This window comes from Mus pahari, chromosome 20, assembly GCF_900095145.1.
Source record: "Mus pahari chromosome 20, PAHARI_EIJ_v1.1, whole genome shotgun sequence".
In the NCBI taxonomy this organism is placed as follows: Eukaryota; Metazoa; Chordata; class Mammalia; order Rodentia; family Muridae; genus Mus; species Mus pahari.
Window position 1 is genome coordinate 5,255,134 of NC_034609.1, and position 18,152 is coordinate 5,273,285.

General features: G+C 41.9%; 1 protein-coding gene across 1 annotated transcript in view; it reads left to right on the forward strand.

Annotated features, from left to right (window-relative positions):
• The window catches only part of Frem3 (FRAS1 related extracellular matrix 3), a 73,048-nt gene that overhangs the window by 7,718 nt on the left and 47,178 nt on the right, over positions 1-18,152 (forward strand).

The window sequence follows — 18,152 nt, forward strand, 5'->3', positions numbered from 1 at the left end:
CCTGCCTCTGCCTCCCGAGTGCTGGGATTAAAGGCCTGCGCCACCAGGCCCGGCTCGAGAGGCCATTTTTTAAGAGGAGAAAATGATCAGGGGTTGATGACTGTGATAGAAGATGTAGTAGCTGACTTTGTGATGTGCACGACTATCCTAATGGCAGCTGAATCCTAACTTTAAGAGACTCTGGACCCCCAGGTAATGGTGTCTATCATACTGACATTACATCTGTAGGGTTAATGGGGTCCCACATCTGCTCTGTTATAGGGCTTGGGCCGCTTGGGGAGGCAGGACACAGGAGTTTTGACTGTGCTTACCCCACACTGTCGCTGGACCAGTGTCAGGCTATAGGGAAACCACAGGACATCGCTCCAGCAGTGAGGAAGCACAATCTGAGGTCCCGGGAACAGCGGGGAGCTGGCTTGGGGGTCCCCAGGCCTGCAAGGAGACAATCTGGTTCTCAGGCTCTCGGGCATCCAGGCACCTGCTGGAAGCCACAGAAGAGCTGAGAATGGAGTGAGGGCCGGCAGGCTGGATCTAGACCAGGCCCAGGGGAAAAAGAGAGGAGCTCCAGCTGGATCCCTCGGGGATAGTCCTCGGCTTGTCAGTGGCGGTGGTCTGGGGCTAGGCTTGGTGGCCATGGCTGGGAGCGTAGAGAGACCTTATACGGGAGGTTAAACAGCAGGTCTGTAAGCAGAGGCTTTCTCCATGGCTCCCCACGGTGGACCCCGATGAAAAGAGGCAGTCCATGGTTTTAAGGCATTTATTGTCACCCCAGTTCTCAGGGCAGGCCTAAGGTTAAATACCTTTTTTCCCCGAGACAGGGTTTCTCTGTGTAGCCCTGGCTGTCCTGGAACTCACTCTGTAGACCAGGCTGGCCTCGAACTCAGAAAACCACCTGCCTCTGCCTCCCGAATTCTGGGATCAAAGGTGTGCGCCACCATGCCCAACTGTTAAGGAGAGCTTAATTGGCTAAGCCCTTCAGGCCTTTAGTTACCTCATTAAAATGGAGATCTGTCTTGAGCCTACATGACCTGTGGTCATGTCCTCTAAATGCAGAGGGACTTGGACCATTGTCCTTACATGACTGATGGCCACAAATCTATGAAGGGCTGTGGGGTGTTGCAGCTACGTGACAGGAGTCGGGTGCCCAGGAGTGGGGCAAAACGCCTTCCATTCTTTCAGGGTCACCGGGGTTTCTAGCCTTTGTTCAACTAGGAACCAGGCTGCCTTTCACGGTCCTACATACATCGAATGTCTCCCTTCCCAGTTGGTCAGCATTTCAGCTCCACAGTGAGTTTTGTGGCTTTCTAACATTAGAATTTAATTTTCTCAGGAGTTGATGGGGTACAGTGGTGGAGCATGTGTTTTGCATGTGTTAAACAGTGCCACACCCCTCCCCCCCCAACAGTGTAATCTTCTTAAATTTTCTTGGATGGATGCAAAGTGTAATTACTGGAATTTTAATCTTCTTAAATGGAGAAGAAAATGGATTTCCTGACATTAAAGAAAACTTATTAGAAAGCTGCTGGTTTCTGCTGCACTTGAGTCTCCCCATTGTATCTTCCAAGTCACAAAACAGGAAGTTAACAGTTAACAGAAGGTATTTACTTTGCACAGCAGGGGACAGGATAATACTGTGGTCAGAAGAAAGGCCATTTTGAAGTATGTCAGGATCAGAGCAGAAATTATGTCCCTGTGCTGCTTGACACTCAATATCCTCTCTCAGGAGAGGTCATTACTCACTCCCAGCAAGTGACAAGTGCTCCCTGCCTAAATCATAAGTCATCCTTCAAGGACTAATTTACTCCAAAGTCATCCTGTATGAGAAGCTGGAGGGCAAACTCACCCCAGGCAACCTTAAACAAGGCTTTCTGGCCCCGTTCTCGTCCATTCGCCAGTGACATAAAGATGTCTTCATATCTATCTCAGTCAGTTGAGATCACACAGAAAGCACCTGGCACAGAGTTTCTGCTCAGTCCTCACCGCCTAGGAGCCTCCGATGAGGCTACTTCACTTTGGGCCCACTGATCCGTCCTCTCCATCTTCTCACCTAAATGTGAAAACTAGTCTTTCCTCCTTTCCCCAAGTTCTCAAGAATCACAGTTGTTAAAAAGATGAACGTATACTTTTTAAACAGATTCATAAAAGAACATGGCACATGGACATTGGGTAGTCAGCATTTCCCCCTTTATTTTTGAAAAGGAGATGTCCCTTGACTATGGCAATGTGGTTTATAGGCAGCATCAGAAGCAAGATAATTCTGGAAAGATTCTGGTGGAGAGGTTTTTGTTTTGTTTTGTTTTTTTAGTCAGTACTATTTGAGTGTTTTTTATGAGCCAGGCAGCACATGTATGAGTTAGGACTTGTAGCCCTCCCTATAAGATTGACAAGAAATGGTGCAACATTGCCTTAAGATACTGAGGTTGAATAACTTGTCCAAAATTGGAGTCATAGTAAGCCAGTGAGACAAGATTGAAACTGCAGTTCCAAAGCTAAGACTCTAAAGTGCCAGAGATCCAGGAAGCTGTAGCCACAAAAAGAAGTCAGAGAATAGCTCAAGGATGCCCTTCCCATACCAAACAAGAAGCACCTTACAAGTTAAAGCTACCAGAACAATCAAGTGCAGACACTAAAACATCAGGGATGTATTTGTTCATAGCTGGAGCTAAAACATCTATGTCTTAGTTTGATTTTCATTGCTGTAAAAAGACCATTACCAAGGCAACTTTTTTTTTTTTTTTTTTGGTTTTTCCTAGACAGGGTTTCTCTGTATATCCCTGGCTGTCCTGGAACTCACTTTGTAGACCAGGCTGGCCTCGAACTCAGAAATTCGTCTGCCCCTGCCTCCCAAGTGCTGGGATTAAAGGCGTGGGCCACCACACCCAGCTCAAGGCAACTCTTATAAAGGAAAACATTTAATTAGGGTTGTCTTACAGTTCAGAGGTTTCATCCATTGTCATCATGGTGGGAATCATGGCAGCATCCAGGCCAACATGGTGCTGGAGGAGGAGCTGAGAGTTCTACATCTTGATCCACAGGAGCAGGAGGAGACTGTCGCTGGACATGGCTTGAGTATATAAGACCCTGACAGTTACAGACTTCCTCCAACAAGGCCACACGTCTAACAGTGCTACTCCGCATAGGTCAAGCATTCAGAACTGTGAGTCTGTAGAGGCCATAGCTCTTCAAACCACCACAGTAGCTATAAGCTAAGTATGTATTTATGCATCCTTTTTATTTTCAATAAAGTGTCCCACTGTCTGCTGAGTACCAAGCATAGAGCTAAGATATGTGTCTATTGGTGATTCTAACTACTAATAAAGGGTTCCCTTTAAACACTGCTTACCTGGTAGTTTCAAAAAATTTAGTCTCTGTCTCCATAAGAACCAACTTGATCTTTCTTTCTTTCTCTTTAAAATATTCCCACTTTGGGCTCAGGAAAGGGTTCAGTGGTTAAAAGCACATATTGGTCTTACAGAGGACCTGAGTTCAGCTCCCAAAAGACAGCTCATGATGGCCTGGAGCTCCAGCTTCAGGGAGCCTATACCTCTCTTGTTTCTGTAAACACACACACACACACACACCAAACACACCACACATCCACATAAATAAATAATATTTTTTTTTAAATTTCCATCTTAAAAAAAATTCCAAATGGAAAGTTTAATAAAAACTTCAACCTGAACTGTAGTAATTTCTTTCCCAGTACACTAGCGGTTTGCCATGGGTAACTGTCTAGTGATGTACTCCCCACTGTTGGACTGAAGGAGAAAGGCTGCGGGGTCTGGGATAGGTCGAGTGGCTCACATCTTCCCAAAGGAAAGAATTCGACTGAGAGAAAGGGTTTGAGCAGTTAAGGAAAGAATTCAACTGAGAGAAACGGTTTGAGCAGTTTCGTTAGCAAAGCAAAGCAAACACTCCAAAAGAGACTGATGCGGACTACTCAGAAAGAGAGGCAGCCCACCCTATTCTGTACTGTGACTTTTTAAAACTTTTTTGTAACTATTTTTGAATTTCATAGCACATTCATGGAGTATGGTGGACAGGATCTCCCTTTTAGGATTGTTCTTCATTATCCTCCAGAAAAACCCACAAAAAAAAAAAAAAAAAAAAGGCAAGGGTTGAGAATGGCACTGGGGTCTTCTGGAGATGTAGCCCCTTCACTGGTGCACAGGGGTGGCAGCTGGTAGCTGGGCACCTGGTATAGCAGAACAACCTAACTGCAGCTTCAGAGATGCTCAGCCATGAAAGGGCATCGGACCATCAGGAGACACTGCTACCAAGATCCAAGATCTGCAGTGGTCTTGTTTCCCTCACGTCTAACTGCTTGCCTGCCCAGTTCCAGGATGGTGGTGATGGTGATGGTGGAGGAGGTGGTGGAGGTGATTGCCTTAGTTAGGGATTTCATTGCTGTGAAGAAACACCATGAACAAGGCAACTCTTTATTAAGGCAAACATTTGCTTGGGGCTGGCTTACAGTTTCAGAGGTTTGGTCCATTATCATGGCAGGAAGCACAATAGTAGGTAGACGTGGTTCAGGAGAAGATGAGGGTTCTACATCTTAATCAGAAGGCATCCAGAAGAAGACCGTCTTCAACACTGTCAGGGAGAGAGTGAGCACTAGGATTCCTCAAAGCCTGTCCTCACAATGACAAACTTCCTCCAACAAGGCCACACCTCCTGATAGTTTCACTTCCCCTGTGCCAAGCATATTCAAACCACCACAATGATGGTGATGATGGTGATGATGGTGATGGTGATGATGATATGGAAATATAGTATTGAATTCACTCAGAGGAGTGAATCCCTGCAGAACTGTGGATTAGGCCTATGTCTCTGGTGAGCTGGGCAGTCTTAAGGATGAAAATACTGGCAAGATGTCTACAAAGCTGTAATTTTATGAAACCCACAAGGTTGGTACTGTGAAAGCTTCCCATTCACAGACTCTGACACTTTCCAGGTCCCAGCTCAATTCTGAAGAACTGTGTGAGATATTTTTTTGATGACCTGAGGTTTGGGAACTGCTTGTTGTCACAGCATGAACATACATGTTCATGAACATAACACTATGCTCTGCTGCAGTTACTGTGTAACTAATCACCACGAACGTAGTGGCTTCAGCAACATACCCTGTTACCCAACAGTTCTGGTGGTTGGAAGTAGAGAAGGTTCTCACAGTCTGGAGCCGAGGTTTTGTCCTTGTGGAGATCCATAGGAGAGCATGCACTCCCTGATTCCTCTCAGCCCCATGCGTTATCTATCTATACAGCCAGAGGGGGCCTTCTGCCACCCTCTCTCGGACAAGGACCTTTGGGGCAGAACAACACCCACGTCAGCAGCGAAGCCCCTTTTGCTCTGTGATACACTCACAGGCTCCAGGTGAGGTAGACAGCAGTGAGAGCATTCCATGCCAGCCACACCATGAAGGGAATCAGCACATGTAAGGCGCTTTGAAGGATGCTGAAGGCACAGCAAACATACGTCAAACCCATCTTGGCGATTACTTGTGCAGAAATCAAGGTGGTTTTTTTTTTTTTCTTCCTCTAACTGAAAAATAAGTTTAACAATTTAGTCCTCAAAACCTGTAATTAACTGACTTGATTACATAAGATCAGCTTTAAGCCACAGTAGGCTGGTCCACTGCCACTGCATGCTGTATTCCCTCTCACCTCTGTAACTCTGCCCAGCTTCTCCTCTTTGTTAGAAGTGGGTGTGGGAGGCGGGGGAAGCACCAGTGTGCTGTGTGGGCTTCAGCACTGAGGGCTGAGCTGGTGCTGGGGGGCATTGCCTGTCCAGTTCTTGCCTTCACAATCAGCTGTGACATTTCTACAGCTCATGAAGTAACAAACCGCAAAACACGGTAGGCAGCACTTTGTGCATCACTGCCCTTGAGTGTAAGGTCTCTTCCTTTCATACATTTATAATATGATGATACTTGTATACTGCAAAACCAGCTATATAATGACAAAACTTGACAATAAGACCAGTTTCTGTGTTCCAATGATTTCTACAGTTTAAAGAATTCAAATTCTGGTTCATTCAGTGTAAATTCTTAGTCTCCTTTTTAAATTAAAGGCTTATTTATGTGTATATGTGTGTACATGAGCCTACTGCATATATGTGAACCACATGCATGCAGGTACCCAAAGAGGCAGAAAGAGAGCATCAGCTCCATGAAACTGAATGTAGATATGGTTGTGAGATGCCCAGTGTGGGTGCTCAGAACCAAACCCGGGTTCTTGTACAGCAAGTACTCTTAACTTCTGAGCCATTTATCCCAAGATAAGAGGAGAAATACTTTCATATGTTTCTGAGAATAAACTTAAGGTCTGTCTTGGTGTTCTATTGCTGTGAAGAGACGCCATGATCACAGACACATTTTATTATTATTATTATTCACTTTACATCCTGATCACACGCCCCCCCCTCTTCCCAGACCTACCCTTACAAATCCCTCCTTCCATTACCCCTTCCCCTTCTCCCTAGAGAAAGGGGGCCCTCCTTGGGTACCACCCCACCCTGTGACATCTAATCCCAGAAGAACTAGGCAAATCCTCTCCCATTGAGGTGCAACCAGACAGTCCAGGTAAGGCGAAGGAGAGCCAATGGCAGGGGACAGAGACCAAGACAACCCCTGCTCCACTTGTTAGGGAAACCAAACTTGTGCATTTGCTACAAATGTGTAGGGGGCCTAGGTACAGCCCCTGCATGCCCCCTGGTTGATGGTCCAAGCTCTGTGAGTACCCAGGGGCACAGGTTAGTTGACTCTGTGGGTCTTCTTGTGGTGTCCTTGACCCCTCCAGCTTGCTCACTTCTATCCCCACCTCTTCCACAAGATTCCCTGGTCTCCATCTGATGTTTCTTTTTGGGTCTCTGCATATGTTTCTATCAGCTGTTGGATGAAGCCTCTCAGGAGACAGTTATGCTAGGCTCCTGTCTGCAAGCACAGCAGAGTATCATTAACAGTGTCATTAACAGTGTCAGGGGTTGGCTCACTCCCACGGAATGGGTCTCAAGTTGGGCCAGTCATTGGCTGGCTGTTCCCTCAGTCTCTGCCCCATCTTTATCCCTGTACATCTTGTAAGCAAGACAAAATTTGGGTTGAGGGTTTTGTGGGTCGATTGATGTCCTTCTCTCTCCCTCTACCACAGAGCTGTGTTCCCAGACCCCAGTCTTCTTTTTAATATTGAAGTAAGTTTCATTATATTCAAGATTGCCAAGGAAGCCCTGGTGGGGCAGAGATTTCTCAAATTAAATATGCTGTTAGGAACAATCATTTGTCTTCTTCCTATGTCATTATACTCTTGGAGGTGTGTGTGTGTGTGTGTGTGTGTGTGTGTGTGTGTGTGTGTGTGTGTGCTGACAATAATAATCAATGAGAAAGAGGCTATCCACTTGGCTGGAGGCATGGGAGAGGTTCAAGGAGGGTAGCCACAAAAGACTGGAACAAGGAAATGGAAGAAAGAAAGTGATATCATTATATTTCATATGCAATCATACTTTTTAAAAAAGAATTTAAAATCATGAGTACCTAAGGGACAACAGTAGTGAAATAAAATATTTCTTACATTTCTCTGGCTCCTTGTCAAATCAAGGAAAGCATTGCTGTAATAAGACTAAATATAAAACATGATGTCATAATAAATCTACAGTTACAAATGTGAAAAGAGGTTAACAATGTGTCATTAAATAAAGTTGACCAAGTAGACTGAAAACAGTGTGTAAAGACACAAAGAAAATTACATGAGAGTGTGTGTGTTTGTGTGTGTGTGTTTTTGTGTGTGTACATGTATGATATATGTGTGTTTCTCTGGGTGCATGGTGTATGTGTGTCTCTGTGTATGTATGATATATGTATGTTTTTCTGTGTGTATGGTGTATGTGTGTATGTGTGGAGTACATTTTGATATATATGTGTTTCTCTGAGTGCATGGTGTATGTGTGTCTCTGTGTATGTATGATATATTATGTTTTTCTGTGTGTATGGTATATGTGTGTATGTGTGGAGAGGACTTGGAGTTTGTGGTTTGTGTACCTGTGTGTGTGTGTGTGTGTGTGTGTGTTTGTGTGTGTGTGTGTGTTTGTATATGTGTGGTGTAGGGGCAATGTCAAATAGTTGGGGTGTAGTTGCTGTTGTTTGTGTCTGTGTTTCTTTGTGTACATGTGTGGGAAATAGGTTTGTACATATGTGTGTGGGGAATAAGTGTTGGGGGGATATATATATATGATGTGTGTCTGTGTGGAAGTGTGGTATTAAGGACTGGGGAGGAAAAGAATGGGGTATGTGGTATGTTTGTGTATGTAAGGAGGTAGGAAGTATGTGTGTATGTGTGTGTGTTTATATGTATGTGTATGGTGTCAGTGTGTATGTTGAAGCAGAGGAAATTTTCTACAGTATATATAGTGATAGTAAAATTAATTTATAATGGCAATAGTGGATCATAAATTCTTTTATTGCATTTTACTTTTTTACATTTTTCTAATCTACATGATTTACACAGGTCATTCCAATTATTAGGAAAATGCAATTTCTATTTTAAAAAAGAGAATGCGTGAATGCACCACACCCATGTTGATTAAATATCATTAATTCGTATAACTAAGCACGTTACCCTAGTTGTGCACTCTTTAGAAATATCCTTTAACAATTTAATGAGCTCAGAAACCCAAGCAAAGATGAGTCAGCACAGCACCTTCTCAACAAGGAAAGAATCAAGCATCACACTGTTACCAGCTCTTATCTCCAAAACAAGACATGCACTCATTTTGTCACTATAAATTAACTTAATTCATTAAATTTGATTTAAATAAAGTTTAATTTAGTTAATACAATTAAAATTTCAAACATGAATATCCAAAGATGACAACAGAAAGCCAGCTTGAGTGTCTCGGAACCCAAGAAAACCTTGAAAAACCAACATACTTTAACAAATGATTAATCAGAAGAAACCCTTTTCACAGCAAGAAATGATTCTCTTGCCCATTGAAGGTGTTGAGGTACAGAAGACACCCCACAGGCCACACAGACACGGATTTCAGTCAGACAGGGATAGATTACTAAACACACCCCCCAAGACTGGTCAGGGCCATAGCTAGGAGTCTCAGGGCTGAACTACAACACTGAATATCTTGCTCTGTCAGCTTATACAAAAACCATAATGCGCAGGTGCGGGGAGCACTGTCCGGTGGTCAGTCTGACTCAAGCCATTCTAGACAGTTCATATTGACCTTTAATTTGATGTGTCCTACATAAAGTTTTGTGGAATTTCATAAGATTAACATACAGAGTATAACAGGATATGTGATCAGCATGACCTTGCTCTGAGTCAAGTTATTTTTCTGTATCAATGACTGGCAGGCACATTACAGAAACACTATGAAATCACTGGCAGGCCTGGAACAAAATGGCTACAGCTATGCTGGGGGAATGGGGGTGAGGCAGGCCTCAACAGAGGGAAACCTCCTTCTGGTCAACTTAATGGGATCTCTGGTTTGTGTGGAGATGGAGTCCCAGCTTTCCAGGTAAATAGGTTCAATGGCCTGTCTGTGGGACCTTAGGGAGGCATAATCACCTTATGTCATGCCAAAGAGGCAGGAGGAATGATCAGCCAATGGTAATATACTTTCCTTCCCAGAATCCCTACCCTCACCAGCCACACAACTCCAAGTCGAGCCGAGAGGTGTTTGCCTGAGTCCTGACCCGAGTCAGAAAGACGGAACTTTTCTCTTCTCTTCTGTCTTTTCTTTTGGGTGCTGACCAGACCTAAGCACTCCTTTCCTGGCACTTGGGCTACTTGACTTTTTCTCTAAAGGAGGCCACCATGCAGCTGTCCTCCATACTCAGCTTACACAAAGAAAATGGCTTTTCTCTTCTTCTCTTCTCCAAACTGAGACTTACAGCTTGCCTGCCCTGGAGTTTTTCTTTGAAATGCTAACAAAATTGTCTTCAAACTCCAAAACAAATAAATACATTTCCTTTAATATTTTGTGTTAGTAAATGATGCCTACTATTCTTGAGGGACATGATGCTTACATAGCCTTATTAAGAATCTTTTGCTTGCCCTTTTCATTTTCTAAATATCCTGGTTACAGCTTACACCAATTAAGGAGCTTGTTGTTCCATGAGAAGAGAGTTTATTTCTTGAAAAAAGTCAAAGCTGTTCTCATTTTGCATTGTGAAACAGATGCGTCATGAAGCAGATTCCCAAGTCACTTCAGGGTCAAGCACAGTGTCATATGCCTATATCCCAACAGATGGGAGGCTGATACAGTAAAGTTACGATCTAGAGGCCAGACTGAGCTACGCAATGACATCCTGTCTTAAGAAAGATGATGATGATGGTGATGATGATGATGATGATGATGAGAGTAATAATGATGACTTCAGGAATAAGTTTAAAACAAAACATTGCAGTGGGACTAGGCCCTAAATTCCAAGTATATGTTATATGTGCTAGGTAAGTAGTTTAAACAAATACAAACATGTACATGTACATATGCAAGTATATGTTAATATTTGAAGCTGAGCACTTTTATAAATCTCTAGAATGTTTTATTCATTTGGGAAAGCTGGTACACACATTTCCATCTCCTTGAGACCTCATTATCAAACTCATGCTTAAGAGTCACTAACCAGCTGCCTTATCTCAAGTGTCATAGTAGACCTGCCTTCCCTCCTTGTTATCCTTCACAGCACCATCATGAGGTAGATATTAGCCCCCATCTCATAGATGAAGAAGGGGAATATTGAGGTGGGTATTACCTCCCATCATGAGGTAGATACTATCTCCCATCTCACAGATGAAAAGGGGAATGTCAAAGACACTGACTGAAATGGTTAGCGTTGTTGTGGTTAGTGCACAGACTCTCTAGGCAGAAATGTGGGAGGATGAAAAAAATCACAGAAACCAGCCAGTGGGCTAATGTAGCAGTCTACTGTGAACTCCCCACCAGTGGCTGCACATTCTTCTCACTACTGTGCTCATTGGGTGCGCTTGTCATCACCTGCCAGAGTGTTCTGGATTCATTACACAATGGCTGGGCACTTCCAAACCTCCCCACAGCTAACACACTCTCCCCTCTGATATTTCTGAACTATTACTTATTAAAATCTATTTTCCATCCTGGCTACACAGGCCCAGGCCTGCAGCCCTTATGGGCCAAGACACAGGACTCTTACATCTTGGTAATGTCTCTGTTCCTCTATCTTACACTCCTCAGGGTGGGACCTTCCCCACCATGGCAATGGAGGTCTCCTTTCTCTCATACCTTGCCCAGGAACCTCAAAGGCCTACCTCTGTCTTCCCTCCCAGCCATTGGCCACTGGCAACTTAATTCACCAATTAGAACCAGCTGGGGGCAGAGATGGTCAGAATCTCTTATTCAGACATGGGAATTCATGTGAAATTTTAACCAACTCCACAACATTTCACCCCTTTCATCCATTAAAAAGGCCTCTTTTCTCAGGTATCCATTTATGTGAACTATAAGGTATGATATACACTAATAACATTCAGTCCATCAATCTCGTGAATTTAGGTACATTACTCTAACATCTATCCTAACTTAAAGAGTTTTACAATTTTATACTGTTCTGATTTTAACTTGCATTGCTGTCTAAAAATCATCCTTTCAAATCTAAATCACCTTACTTAGTGCTAAACAACTTAAGTTTGATTATGAGACTCTAACTAGTCTTCAACCCCATCAGAAATCCAAGAACAAATTAAATATTTCCTGAATATGTAGGAAGCACAAGGACCTACCTTCCCAAAAGTATACACTTTGGAGAGACAGCTGGCTATCGGGACAGCCCTTTAATTTCTTATAACATTGGAGCATCTGTCTTCAGCCTTCTGGCCCAGAACAATACTGCAGACCTTATGTGAAGAAGGAACTAAGAAGGAGTAGCCTACCCTGTCTTGGCAGAGCTAAGCTGTTGACTCTCCCACACGTGTGTCCTTTCCTGGACAGTATTCTTTGTCTATAGATGAATTGGGGCAATTTTTGCCCAGTGGTTACTTTGCTATGATAAGCAACTCTGCCTTGAGGTAATGATGCTCAATATCTTCTTTTAATTGTTAAGGCGCCATTGTCAGGAGTAGACATATCTCATAGTCAAATGATCTTTAATAATGAAATAACATTAAATGCCATATTCTGTGAATTTCTGATGCTTTTAAAGACTATCTATCTATGTAAAGTATATCTGAACTGTTAAAGCTTGACTACTCTTAGATATTTGTAATTCAATAATATTAAAAACATTTTATTATAAGTCAGATATAAATCAGAATCTAATATAACCATAAGTTTACTCTCTGGTCCTTAACTTGTGTTACTTAATCATCCTAAACAGTTTGTAATAGCAGCTAGAACTGGGTGAAAGTCTTATATTCTTAAATGAGGTGCATAGGCACAATGCCTATCTAAGAATAACATTATTAATTTCAAAGTTTATGTCAATATACAAAGATTTATACCAATGAAAACCTTAAATCTATATCAATATATAAATTCTGAACCAATGTAAGAAATTATAACTTCAATTTTGCATCAATTATAAAGATTTCTGTTAATGTAAGATTATGACTATACAAAGCTATGTTCAAGTATAAATTTAGTAATCCATCCCATCTATTTCCTCCTTTTTCAAAATTATGACCATTTCCAAATTATCCCTTAAAATGACAACCTATCTATAACTTACAAAATAGCCAGAATCAAATATCCAAACCCAAGGGATGAGGATGACAACTCTCACAAAGGGGTAGGGAGGAGTAAGAAAATTAGAAAAATTGGTTAGACTTAAGAAAGCTAGCCATTGCATCTGTTATCCAGCCTTGGTATGCTTAGAGGACTCAGGACTTGAATGAACTTCTGACTGGAACTGTCTGAAAGGCTGGATGAGCTGAGTCCATCGGGAATCAGCAGTTATTCCTGACCTCTCAGCATCCCTGTGGATGAATCTCGTCAGAGCTGTACATTCTGTAATATATGAGTCTTACAATCAAAATGTCAATACTGTTACGATATCTGTATGGATTATGCAAGGTGCACAGATTAGTTAAGGATGAATTTTTTGCTCCTTATTCGAGCAAGTGAAAGACAACTATCCTTTTATTAGTTAATTTGATCAATAATCAATTGTAATAAATCTTTACTCATGCCATATGAAGGATGGCATGATGAATACTAAGGATTCCATAACCAACAAGAGTTATTGTCTAATTTTAGCTGAAACTTTGGCTAAAGGTATTTTTATTTCTAAGCCAGTTACAGGGCTGTTCCTATGTGGAGGAATCATGTTACCTGTCCTGTTTGATGTTCTCAAATTTTTCTTTTCTGTACCCAAGAACTTCAGGAGGTCTTCCCTTGTCATATCTTGAACATATTATTCTGGAGGGGGTCCAAAGCCTTTCTTCTTTCATATTAATACAAATACAGAGCCTCTCTCCCCAAATGCCACATCCTTGGTCCAGTAACCCAAAATCATCAAGGGTGTAGATAGATTCAATTTAGTAGCTTGACCTCTCTCCCAGAGGATTTTTAATATCATAACCACCAAACTTATAGCCACATACATTTTGATAATTAATATAATTCAAAGCAATTAAAAAATATTATTATCTGTGGAAACATCGATCCTTTACTATCCCCTGCCTTGTTCTTGCACAGATCAAGGCCTACATTTCTGTTATCTGTCTGAGATAAAGTTGTTCTCCCTATCTCCTGCTCTCAATTTACAATTTAGGATTAAAGAAAAACAAAAAAAACAAACAAAAAATCTCTCTATTTCTTTATTCATCTATGTATACTTAAATTCTCCCTTCTGTGGGATTAATATCCTTTCCTATGTATTTAACTTCAATTAACTTCCCTTCTACTTACTGTTTAAGCCTATTTCCAGGCTCTTAATCTGTCACAGCAGGCTAAGCAATCCCAGAATCCCTGTGTAGACCACATTCAAAGAAGCCGAGTACTGCCCTGGCATAGACTTTTTCAAATTTATTTCAATGCTTTTTTCTCATTTATTCTATTCTATCTCTGTGCCTTCATTTCCTACAGCCTGGATTTCTTTATTCTACATATACTTAAAAACGCTTAAACAATTGCCACAATACTCTCTTCTACCCTTAAAAACAATCAAATCAAATTTCATTCATCTCTATTCTTTGATTATCTGCTTGTTGGAAGGGAACAGTCTCTACTGTCTGCCTCTGTCTCCCTGCCTCTGAGCAGCCTATCTGCTTGCACAGCAGGGGTTCCCAGACCCTCCCACTTCAAACTCTCTGAGGCTACCAGAGGCCTTTGATAAGGGCCCAGGATAAATCCCCCACCAGCAGCTATGTGCCTTTGTTCTACTTCTGAACCTTCAAGGCTTGGGAAGGAACATGGCTCAGTTCTGCTGAGAAACCAGTTCTCCCCACCTCCTAATCACATGTTTTCCATTTGGGGTCTCCAGTTTGTTTTTAAAAGTGAGCGCAAGCCTAACACATTGAGCACCATCTGATGTTGTAATTTGTTGATCCACTCTAAACTCCCCCAGCAGCTTGTGTGCTTCTCCCTGTCTCGCCCACCAGCAGCTGCACACCCACTTCTCACCACGCCCAGAATGCCCTGGATTCAAGAATGAAAGACACACACACACACCCTTCTATTCTAATGTGCCTTATATGGGTGCTATAAGACTCTGACCAGCCTTAGCTATAGGGGGAGGGGGGGAGGGGGGTGACAACATGGAGCTGGGGATCCATGCAAAAGCCAGAAGAATTTATTGTTCCAGACAACTGGGGTCGTGACCTCGGTTGGGCCTGTCAGTGAGTTTTTATACAGGTTTCCAGGGATGCAACTAGGCACAATATGATCGATAGAACAGTGTACCCTTTAAACTGATTGGTCTTTAGAGAATGAGGTGACAAGGACTTAATCAGCCTCTCCCTCTCTGCCTACATGCTTCATGACCTCTCTCTTCCAGGAGGGGAGGGGTGCCTGGTCGAATTTCCAAAGGTCCTGAGCTGACCTCTTCAGCACAATAGCTGGGCACTTCCAAACTTCTTCTCAGCTAACGCACTGTTCCCTTTTGATATTTCTGAATTGTTACTTACTAAAACCTATTTTCCAAAATCTTTCATCCATCAGTATGCAGGTATTTTGTTAGTAAGTTTATCATAGATTTCTTTTTTAACTGCTTTATCGAGATATAATTCACATACCATATAGTTTGTCTTACTTTTCTATTCCTGTGCTAAGACACCATGGCTGGGACTAGTTATAGAAGAGTTTATTGGGGTTGCAGTCCCAGAGGGTGAGTCCATGACCATCATGAAAGGGAGTATGGCAGAAGGCGGGCCCACATGGCACTGGAGCAGCACCTGAAAGCTTACATGTTGATATAACAGCCATGAGGCAGAGAAAGAAAAAGCCAACTGGCAATGACATGGACTTTTGAAACTTCAAAGCCCTCAACCAGTGAGACACCTCCTCCTACAAGACCATGACTCCTAATCCTTCCCAAATAGTTCAACCAACTGTGGACCAAGTGTTCAAACATATGAGACTGCGGGGGTCATTTTCATTCAAACTACCAGACAATTTATCCACTTAAAATGCACAATTCAATACTTTTTAATATTTTGCTTTTACTGATGTTGGTTCTGAGACAGGCTCTCACTCTGAAACCCAGGACTACTCAGAAATCATGCTATACCCCAGGCTGGCCTCAAACCTCTGGTCAATCCTACTGCCCCAGTCTTCCAAGTACTGCAATTATAGACATGAGTCACCATGAAGAATATGCACCATAAATATTCTTGTTTTGGTAATTTTGGGTGCATGAGTCATAGATAACATCAATGTCACATACAATATTATATAACCCTTACTGCCATTTTTCTCCCAAACAGAAAGTCTATAACCACAGAACAGGAACTTGGGCTGTCAATGAGTATTGCTGACACAAACTTCCCTTAGTGGGTGCATGACCCTGGGTTCAAGTGCCTACACCCTTAAAAAAGAATGACCTTTTCTGTCTTCGTTCAGTCGCTGACAAGCTCTGATCCTCTGATCTGTTTTCTATCTCTGTGGGTTCTCCTTTCTCTCATATAAGTAGATTAATGTGGCACTTGTCCTTTCCTGTCTGACTCTTTCTCTTTAGCATACTGTCATCTAGGTATATCCATCTGCAGCTTGTACCAGCACATCACTATTAGACTGAACAATATTCCATCTTATGTATATATGTACTCTGTTATCCTCTCATCTGCTGATGGACACTTGGCTTCTGTGGGGGATTGTGAAGCTGCTGCGCTACAGTGGCTAAGCTCTGCATTTAATTGGGGTTGGCTTGCAGATTCAGAGGTTTAGTCCATTATCAATATGATGGGAAACATGGTAGCAGCAGGGAGAGAGATGCTGGGACTGGCTTGGGCCTTTGAAACCCCAGTGACACACTTCCTCCAACAGGGCTACACCTCATACTCTCCGTCAAGTAGATCCATTCCCTAATGTCCAAGCATTCAAATCTATGAGCCTATGGGGCCATTCCTATTCAAACCACCACAGCAGCATGCACATGCATGAAATCGTCAAAGAATGAACAAAGAAGCTAAAAAAAATGCATCATGTACATAGATCTATAGTCACTTTAAACATCTGAAACACACATATTGTAGTCTGCATTGTTGTACCATTTACAGAGTTATGTTTAAATTTGTTCCTTGCTGGAGCCTGGTGACATTAATTGTTGTTATTATTGTTGTTGTTGTTGTTATTGCTGTTTTTGGAGTTTTGCTTTTTGTTTTCAGTACTCAAAGCAATCCTGAGTGTGCCAACATGTCCAGCTAATTTTTTGTTTTTATTTATGAGACATGGTTTCTCTGTGTATCCCTGGCTATCCTAGAACATGATTTGTAAACCAGGCGGGCCTTAAACTCAGAGATCTACCTGCTTTGTCTCCCTAATGCTAAGGTTAAAGGTGTATGCTACCACACCTGGCTAAAGGTTTTGTTTCTTGATAAGAAAAATACTTAACTGATTTAAGTGTTTAGAGTTTAAAATATGGTTAATGTCAATATGCAAAACCATTCCTAGCAGAACCTGAACTCAGGTTCAGACCTCACTCTTCATCATTTCTTTGTTGTGAGAAACTTTGAAATCCTCTCCTCCATAATATTGCTATGCTAACATTAGCTAGAGTAGCCCTACTGTCAATAGAACTCCAGAACCATTCACCCTCTCTGACTGTAACTTTGTCTATAAGGGTATGGATTTATCAATGGGATCTCAACTCTGTCCCACTGACCTATATATCAGATTCTATGTTGATACCATTCTGTTTTGTTTTCTTTAACTTTGTAGTATATTTTTAATTTAATGGCGCCTTCACTCTGTTCTTCACGATTACTTTGGTTACTTGGGTTCTTTTGTGGTTTCACAAGAATTTAAGAATTTTTTCTATCTCTTCAATGAAGACTAGACTTTTGATAATGACAACTTTGAGTCTATAGATAGCTTTGGTTCATGAAATATACAAACCACTAATAGTGACAGAGTACATTAGCAAAGTGAAAATCAAAAAGCCCATGGCACGTCAGCAACTTTTTGAGATGGAACGTACGTAGTGTGTAGTTTACCCACATAAAGAACACAATTCCATGGTTTACAATGTGCACAGAATTATGAACTCATGACAACCCAACTCTAGGCCCCCAAAGAAATCACATATCCAAGAACAGTCACTCCTATGTCCATCTAATCTACTTTCCATCTGGACAGATTTGCCCATTTGGATGCCTTCCATACAAATAGAATCTCTTGTGGCTTGTCATCTAGAAAATTTTGAAAAGTTCATCCAGGTTTTAGTATTATCATTCCTCTTCATGTCTAAAAAAATATTCCATTATATGACCTGTAGTCTTAAGTATGGACTTGATGCCATTTTAATATTTATATATTGTTGCCATTAATATTCATGAACAACTTTTCTATGGCCCTAAGTTTTATGTATGTTTGAATGGAGCCTTCTCTTTTGAGAGTTTAGGGTGTCCTAATATCTTCTCTCTCACTGCTGCCTTGAAGAACCTCACTATTCCAATAAAAAATAATAAGGTTGATAATCAGTTACTGAGAGATATCTGCTCCCTCACTGCTGCCTT